Source organism: Cicer arietinum, chromosome 2 (genome assembly GCF_000331145.2).
Source record: "Cicer arietinum cultivar CDC Frontier isolate Library 1 chromosome 2, Cicar.CDCFrontier_v2.0, whole genome shotgun sequence".
Lineage (NCBI taxonomy): Eukaryota > Viridiplantae > Streptophyta > Magnoliopsida > Fabales > Fabaceae > Cicer > Cicer arietinum.
In genome coordinates this window covers 36,432,464-36,442,359 of record NC_021161.2, presented here as the reverse complement: position 1 = coordinate 36,442,359, position 9,896 = coordinate 36,432,464, and the positions used below count along the sequence as shown (strand labels likewise).

Here is a 9,896-nt window from a genome sequence, read left to right as displayed (position 1 = left end):
TGCTGATTAGCCTTGAGACTGAACCAAGTCAGAAACTTCACTCTGAAGATTTCATCTATGTGCCCTTGATGCTCTAACAATTTAACTACCCTCACAGAATACTCGTAATCGTTTTCCTTCACACGCTTTCTAGAACTCAAACCAGTAATTTGTCTCATTTCATTGGGTTTAGAAGGCGTGACAGGCGAATCCGCTGCAAAACTTTTATACGAAAAAGGTTCTATTGTTGGAGGCTTGGTGAGGAAATCTTCAAATTTGTCTCTGATGTTTAAAAGAATGTGTTTTTCAGGAAGGTTTCTTGGTGATAAGTTTACACGGGAGTTGGTAGATTCACCCCGATAATTTTCAACAGCTATCTTAATTTGGTCTTGTGGATATATGTTGAGAGTTGAACGGTTCAGGCCATGTCTAATAACCTTTGAAGGTGGTTCACAAGGTGTCACCCATTTAGCTTCTGCTGCACCCAAAATCCCTGTGCTGCTGAATATAGAAGCCTTGCATGAGTACTCAGTTGAGGGATGGAGGTTTTCTAACTTGAACCTTTTCTCGGGCCGCAAAACAATGAAAGTCGGTTGTTCTGGGTAGTCCATTGTCGATATTCTGTGCCAAAGCCTGCAGCCTAGGAAGTTCTTTAAGAGTTTGTCTTCGTATTCTAGCCCAATGACCACTGAGGTAGGAAGGCACTCTTCAAACCGTAAAGAACATGCTGCAAAAGTAAAGTGACAAGGAAAGCCAAATTAGTGTAGGTTAGTAGAAAAGAAAAATTATTCAATACAAGAAAATATAACTAAATCAGTGTTGTTTTCAGCCGATGATGTTCTCTCAAACTATGAAATAAATGGATGTAGGGCAGTGATTGTGGGGCATTAAATAATAGCCAAAATTGTACTGTTTAATGGTTCAACTAATTTACTTCTATATCCTCCCACCGGATGATGATACAAGCATTAAATAAAAATAAAAACTAAACTATCGAGCAAAGACACATACACGGACACATAGACACTGGTAGTAATTTGTGAAAGAGGAAGTAATTGAATGTAAGCACGTGCAACAGTATCATGTTGGTATTAGTCACTAACATGTGACGGACACAAAACAAGCCTTCAATATGAAGTGTTAGTGCTACATAGAGGAAAAATATATATAAAAAATCCAATCTCATTTATCTCAATGATTAAGCCTACCATGGGATAGGAGTTGGAGACTTGGAGGTGTAATCCATTTAAATTTTCAGATTATCTATAAGCACTAATAATTGAAGAAAAGGTGAATAGTTTTGACTACTGTACTAAAGTGCAATTAAAATGAAAATCCAGATGAATTCTGGTTCTGCCTGGAAATTAAAAGCTCAATAGCTGACCTTCAAACAGAATTATAAAAGGTAAAAGCTTACTTGGTGCTTCTTTCTTTTCTACAGAACTAGAAAAGAGTTCAGAAAACTTTAAATCAAAACATTCTACTGCAGTAGAGCACAACTTCTGAACCTCAGTACCGCATGTGAGTCTGCTCACAATTCCGCGCGTCATCCTAGCATATACATGATCCAGAGGCCCCACTTCATTCTCCAGTAATTTTAGAGCAGTTTCTACAATCTTTTGCACTTCCTTGTAGACTTCTGTTCCACTGAGAATTCTGTGGGCCAAGGATACTCGCAAAGATAGTATATCCACTCTTCTTGCTTCTTTGGCCACCAATAATTGCTTTCTCCATGTCCTATAAAATCCAAATATCCATTCAAATAATCAAAATTTAACACAGGGTGCCTTAAACAGCTGAAGATCAACTAGTATGACTCTAGCAATAACATGTCTTTTGACTGTAAGTTTTCCCGATAACATATGAACAGATCATGAGTAATTAACGAGATCAGTGTGTGTACAAATGTATGCAACTATCTATATATATATTTTTTACTTTTGTGTGTGCATTTCTTTGTCTTAATCCTCTGGTTCCCATGGGAAAATCGGAGTTTGGCCGGGAGGTAAATAAAGTATGGCCAAAGGTTGTTGTTCTAAATTCCAATCAAGGTTCGAACTCTGGTTCTCCTGGTTGATTTGTCCTTAATTGAAGCTCATCAACCACTTGAGCCAAATTCTTTGGTTTGTGTGTGACTGTCTATAAGATAGTGTGTAAATTACTTACCTCATTAATTCATTAATTTTTCCACAAGAAACACAATAGAAGCTTCCATCCAAGGTTATACTGCGACTTCCCTTCAAAATGCCAGACATTTGATTACTCAAAGCACATTGCAAATGGCATGACATTCCGCATGACTCTTCATTGGGATGATCGGAACTGCAGGTCAACCACAAACTGGGATCCTTGTTATCATCGTAGCAACGACATATACAACAAGAGCATCTCTTGCAAAACGAATCTTCTGGATTCAGCGTAGCTTTGCATGCAACATTGCGACACACTAAGGTTTTCACTGTTTCCTCATCCGTGGTCTCTAGATGAACATTATGTACATCCGGAGATGGAGGTCCTTTTTTCCTTTTAGATCCTACACAACTTTTGGCAGGAGAATGAGCAAGAGCATTTTGGTCAACGTGGAAGTTGGATTTCTTAGAAATTAACTTCAGAAGGTATTCTATCATTTGACCCTTGGTATATCCGGTGTACTTCCTCTCTTTGCCTAATTCAGCACAGATTAATTCTAGGAGTTCCCTGCGAGTAAATGATTGAAGTATAGTTGGGGCATCTTTGGACTGACGAGCAACCTCATGGACCAGTCTTCGCTTGTCTTGGAAATTCAGCACACCACATTTTGCAGGGTCAAGAAGAAAACCTGTATTGAAAATATGAACAGCATTCTTAAGTTAATATTATCTCTGGAGTGAAAATAAATGAAGTTCAACCTGTCCTCTATAGGAAACTAAACACTGTATTTATCATCTGCCTAAAATATCAACTTTGTATAAATAAATCACCTTAATTACGGACAATTTTACCCTAAAAGATGGCGACAACCAGTGTTGCCAAATATCGGCCATGGTGGATTGCGATGACAGATTTTAGACAACTGCCATGGCCAATTTGTGAAGGATGGTGCCGTCATGGCAGCCTAAAATGATGGTTTTTTGGCTTTCCACTATCCGCAATCAATAACGTTGATGACAACAAGTTGTGTTAAATGTTTATCACTGTGTGCAAAAGGTGTAGGCTAGAAAAGAAAATACTCGATTTGATTAACATATCGTTGGTCAAACTAAGCATTAATTATAATTTAAACCAGTGGTGTCGGCCGGCCAAAAAAACACCTTACAAGTATGATGTTGCAGCCTATGGTGGAAACAGGGCAGATACGATAGGGTTGCAGCCAGCACAGAATCCACCATGCCATAAATAAACCCATGGCGACAATTTGACAACACTTATCAAAATGAAGAAGATAACAATAACAATAGTTTGTTAAAATTACAATCCCCTCACTACGCCATGCTGAATATTTAAAAACAAAAAAAATCTATTTAACATTAGCTTCTAAGACACTTTGAACTACTGCAGTTCCAATGCACATTGCATTATTGTGAATTTCAATAGATCTAGCTAAACACACTTCCTTGGTTCCTTCACTTTCCTTACACTAGCACGAGCTGGCAGGGCAAAGCCAGTTGGTATAAAATCTCATAATCTCTTCCTTTTAGAACTGAAGTAGGTGCCATAAGACAAATCATCACAGAGAGGGATACAGAAAAACAACTTCAGAGATCAGTAACCATACTTTTTCTCATTTTTATTTAAAAGATCAAAATTACCCAGAACAACCCTATAACAACCTCATTATCAATTTCATAACTAAAATTACAAGTTTCAGAACTGTCAAGTAACGTCTATGAAATTTGGAGCCCCAAGAAATATTATGCGGCACAACATGCAGATCAATGTCACAGAGGATTCACTAGAGGCATAATTTGAGATGTTTGCATACAGGGTTGAAGGTTTCAAAATTGAATTTGTTTCCTATCAAATGCCATTTTATCAAAAAATACCATGTTTGAACCAAGTATTCGAAGGTTGAGAGGCATGTTGAAGACCAACAAACCGCTGAAAATTGGCATGTTTGATTACTCCAAATCAAAACTGATTTTTGCCTAAACCTGAATTTGACTAAAAGTGATAAATAGTAACTTCCCATTAAATTGAAAATTTTACACTAAACATGCTTTGGGAGTAAAAATATCCAAACATGAACCACTTCACTTCAAGCTCATTTTTAAGCAAATCAATTTTTCACGGTCAACAATTTTATTTAAAATCACAAACACTCACCCAAACACACATGACGAATTAGATATATCTCAAACATCACAAGTAAAATATGGATTATGCTCACAGCAATGCTTGCTAGCACCAAGTACAAGTTTCCAATTTTCTATAGCATTATTTATTTTCCTACCCCACCCCCTATTTATTATAACAGAGTTTATTACTATGTACTTTTTTTGTGAACTCACATATCTACTCCTACATGTCGCAACCTTTTCAAGGAGCTGTCAGTATACTAAATGTGAACGCCAATCTCTGCGCAGAATCAAGGCTACCGTGATCTGCAACATTACATGAGACTAACCCCTCTCACAAGAGGTTGAGAATCCCACATCAGATGAGATCAACAATAATCAAGCATTACCCCACTAAGTAGAGTCGGCTACATGGATCAATCACATTAAATGAGATATTGTCGGAAAATGTATTTTTAAATGAGAGTCATTTCTCACCTTGTAAACTAATTTTTGCAGGGTTGCCTTAAGTCCAACCCAAATTTTAAGATAGTATCAGACAACTAATACCAGATCTATTGGATCACGGATCACTTGCTATCAGGTCACTCGATAGGTAATAACAAAATACTTGCAATAAGCATAGTTATGAACTAATTAGGTAGACACATTGAGTAATTAGTACCACAACAAAACAATTATTATCGATTAAAAAAACTCAAGACTATATTTTGGTATTAATTAAGACTGCCAAAAATAAAATAAAAAATCACATTTCTTAAAGAAATTTCCTTTTCTTCCAAAAAGTGGCGTGTGTGCGCGATACAAAAAGGTAGGTAAAAAAATTTCCAAAAATTTCCTCTTCATCGTTGCAAAGAAGAAAAAGCAAAGGCATAATAATAATAAAGAATAACCGAAAAATAAATATAACAGAAAATATTGTATAACCTACATTGTTAATAGCAGAAGAGGCACGATACATAAAAGAGAAAACGAAGCGAAAAAAAAAAAAAGTTGAAGGTGGTGTTATTATTATTAAGAAATAATAAATCGCAGAGAAGAAAAAAAAAAACGGACCGGTGTTGGTTGCGGTGAAAAAACACGTGTTGTTTTGTTGATCTTGTTCGGTCATGATTCTTCTTCTTCTTCCTCTGATGAAACCACGAAACAGTTTTATTATCTGAGATTCTGTAGCATTGCGCTGTGTGTGTGAGAGAGAGAAAGAGAGAAGAGAGAGAGAGAGAGAAGAGTGAGTCACTCACTCACTACACACTGTCATGTAATTTGAGCATTCAATGTCATGATGAGTGATTTGGCATAAATTAATTCCCGAGAAACGAAACACCCAAGCACAATATTAATTGATTAATATTAGTAACAATAATAAAATACGGGTTAATTGTGTTTCATAGCTAATTGAATAATAATCATAATTATTCAAACCAGAATTTGAATTTCATATATAAACGTGATATGTTAAGTATTTTTTCATTCTCAAAATACAACTTAAAATTGGTTAAATTTTTTAATGTATTTAATCAAAATTTGAATTAAATACATTAATTTATGTTGATTAGACTAAATATAACAAAGTATGATATAATATTTTTGGTGTTGTAAAATAATCAATTTTAATGTATAAGTGATATATGAACAAATATAAAATAATATTAAGTAAAAAAAAAATTAGTTAGTAAAAAAACGTAAACACTTAAAAAAAATTAGGAATGAAAAAATTATTGTTAATTAAAATTATACTAATAATTATTTTACGACGTTTCAATTGAAATTTAAACTTTGTTTTTTTTTTATTACAATATTAAACTCTTAAAAGTTGAACTTATACAATAACATGAATTTTCTTGTTTGAAACAAAAAAGAAATTCGAATTAAGTGCTTTTAGAAACTTTAGTGGTTATTCTAATGTCTTTAGTGTGAGTTGTAATAGCGATGACTGAAAAAGAATTGGTGGTTTGGCTTACTTTTGAAATAATAACACTCATATTTTTGTTTTGACTTAATTTTTTACTCATATTTACATGTTAATTAATTTGCGTGATGGCGACACTCCGGGCAATGTACTGGAATATATAATTTTCTAGAAAATTAAAATAAACAACGTACATGCGAATTAATAAAACATCTTGCCGACTTCTTTTCGATTGAAAAATGGATGATCTTTGGTGATTTTAATTTAGTCCTAAAACCAGAGGAAAAACAAGGTGATAACGCTTTGTTTCAAAAGTTAGTAATTTGTTCTGCCACATGTCTGATCACATGCCCATCTTACTTCGCCTTCATGCTAGAAAGGGGCGCAAGCACAATTTTGCAAAATCTATGAGATTTGAATAGTGTTGGTTTCAGGATGAAAATTTTGAGAGAAAGGTTGTTAAAGCTTGGAATTCTAGTAGTCTGAGTTTAAATGAGAGAATGTATATTTGTATTGAAGACTTGTCTAGTCGGGTGAGACTTGTTTCAGTGAAGTGCCAAAAAAAATATGTAACACTCTAAAAGACCCAATTGCTCTTAATGCTAAATTACTCTTTCTTTGTAATGTGGTTTTTAAAATTATGACAAAAACCATTGCAAATTGTCTCAAATTAACTTACTAGAAATTATAGATGTTTCTCAAAGTGTCTTTTTCCCTCGGAGATTACTTATAGACAATACTTTAGTTGTTTTCCACACTTTTCATTATATGAGGGGAAAAAAAACTATTAGAAAAAAAAGATTTTGTTGTCATTAAGTTGGACATTTTGAAGACTTATGAATGAAATGAATGGCCTTTTTTGAAAGCAATTTTACATAGTATGGGATTTCCTAATCATCGGGTCTCTCATTATGAATTATGCCTCGTCTATTTCTTTCTATGTCCTTTTGAATGAAAGTCATTGTTAGTCTATCAGACCTTAACTAGGACTAAGACAACGCGACCCGCTCTCCCCTTGCCTTTTCATCTTATGTGCAAAGATTTTTTCAGGTCTTATTTCCAAAGTTTGTGCTAATGGGAACATCCACAACATACAAATGGGAAAAGAAGCTCTTGCGATCTCTCACATGTTTTTTGTCGATGATAGACTTATATTCTCAGCAACTTAGACTAAAGCTGATAGCTTGAGAAATATTCTCTATCTTTACCAATGTATTTCTGGTCAATTCATTAATTTGGACAAATTTGAGTTCTCTTTTATCTGAAATGTTCGTTTAAATAGACAAAATGACTTCCTAAAATGGATTCATTTTATGGCTGTTAAGACTCCATCAAAATACTTAGGTCTCCCATATTTTGTGGGATGATCTAAGAGGCAGGTTTTTGACTTTTCAATATCGTGTTTAGAAGAAGCTTAAAGGTTGAAAAATGAGTTTTTTTTTTATCAATTTCGGAAAAAGAATCCTTATCAAGTATGTGGCTCAATCTCTTTCCACTTATATAATGAAATTCTTCCTTTTACCTGGGAGCCTGTGTGACCATTGACCATATTGAATCTATGATTAAGAAATTCTGATGAGGCAATGTACAAGGGGAAAAAAAATCACTAGATTAATTGGAACACGTATTGTTAATCGAAGAATAAATGAGGCATAGGATTTCAATCTTTAGGGTCTTAAACATTTCTCTTCTTGACAAATAGTGTTGTTGCATCTTATCCTATCTTGATTCTTTTCTTAACAAGTGACTCATGGCACGCTATTTTCCTCAAGATGATATTATTAAAGTAAGGATAAGTTACCTTTCAAGCTATACCTGAAGGATCATTGACAAAATCCTTGAGTTTATTGAGCATTGTCGCCTTTGGCGGTTTGCAATAGGTCATTCAATTAACATTTGGGAAGACAATTGGCTACCCATTTAGAAAGGTTATGAAATCTAGACCTCACAGTCTACTCCACTGGATCTAACCTTGGTATCTCAGTTGATCCACCATGACCTTGGCACTTGAAATACACAACTTATAAATTCTAATTTTTGCCTTTCTAAGCGACTTTAATTCGTCATATTCCACTCCCCATTTATGCTCAAAGCGACCAAAGGGTGGGGTCCCAATAAGCAGGGTTTTCTTTTAGTTTCAAAGTGCTTACCACTGTATCAACTCTTGGGAAAAAGGTACTTACTCGCATGTCTCTTCTATTTATATGGAAGTTCTAAAATGGAACAAATTATGTTACCTTAAATTTATTGTGAAACATGTTATCCTAACATGGAAGATTCTTCACAATGGTATTTGTTTGAAAAATAAACTCATCAAAAGGGATGTCCTCATTGATCTGTTTTTCCCTAGATGCAATCTGGAAGAAGAAGATATTGGTCATGTGTTTTGTAGATGTCGTTGGACACAACAGGTTTGGTTACACTCGTCCTTGGAAATGAGGTTTGGCTATTTTTTCCTCCCTTTTATTGATTGGCTCGAATCATGTATAAACTCTTCTCCCTATGACATTACTAAATTTATCCTTTCTATTATTGATTTGCTTCGAAGAAAAAACTACTTTTGTAGAGGATAGTGTCTGCAAATCTTGAAAGAGGGTGGAAGAATATAGAGTCATCCTCAACACCAAAACTAGAAGGGTCAATAAAATGCATGAAGATCCCTACAAGATGGTCCCCTCCAAGGGAAAATGTTTACAAGATCAATGCGGAAGTTGCAGGCACTATCCAAGATAAGTGGGCAATTGGAACCGTCATTAGAGATTCAGAGGGTTATGTCATGGTTGTTGCCACTTGGAAGATTGTTGGATTACCAGATGTGGATATTGCAGAGGCGTTGAGGACCTGAGTATCTCTCCAATTTGAACTAGACATTGGTTCCAAAACATTATTTTAGAAGGAGATTCGCTTAATGTTTCCAACAATTTGAAGCCCAAATCACAATCAATCATATTTTGGATCTATTATTGTTGAGTGTTACAATTTATTAGGTTTTTTTTTTCCAGTTTTGAGATCACTCATGTAAAAAGAAGTGCAGATGTATGAACACACAATTTAGCTAAGTTTGCTTTAAACTATCCTAATTCTAAGCTTGATGTTGTGATGGTGTTTTGAATTGTAACCTTTTAAAATTTTAAATCAAAAGCAACTATCTCAAATTAAACCTAGAATGTAAGTTTAAAACAAGGAGAACGTTCTTTATAAAAAATTTATAGTAAAAAATGTAAATGGCAATGAGGTAGTATTGTGATCAATGTATAAAAGTAAAAGAGCAAGTTAATGAAAATCACACACAAATTTATCCTAGTTTAAAGGTGCTTAACCACGAGAAGGGGAGTTGAATTGTATTTTTCTAATTTTGAAACTCTTTTCTTAATTGTAATTCTGATTATGGTTAAATGTTTGGACTAATTAGAGGCATCAATAAACAGAAAGAGTGAAGGTAAAAATAACACACCAGATTTTATCCTAGTTCACCATTAACTTGGTAGTTACGTCAAGTCCCCTCTAATAGAAGGATTTATCCACTAATCTAAAACTTGAATTACAACAACATCTGACCTTACAAGCCAGACTTTCCAAATAACTTGAACCTACAAAAAAATTTAGGCAAACTACACATTAACCTTACTAGTCAAGTTTTATCTACGCCACCTGAGATCCACACATTGTTAGAGGCAAACTACCCGCTTGACCCTATAAGTCAAGTCTTCTCAACATAACCTAAGATCCACAAA

At 34.5% G+C, this 9,896-nt stretch overlaps 1 pseudogene; it reads right to left on the bottom strand.

Annotated features, from left to right (window-relative positions):
- LOC101505288 (VIN3-like protein 2) overlaps window positions 1-5,539 on the bottom strand; it is a 5,876-nt pseudogene extending 337 nt beyond the window's left edge.
- Between the last annotated feature and the right edge of the window lie 4,357 nt (window positions 5,540-9,896).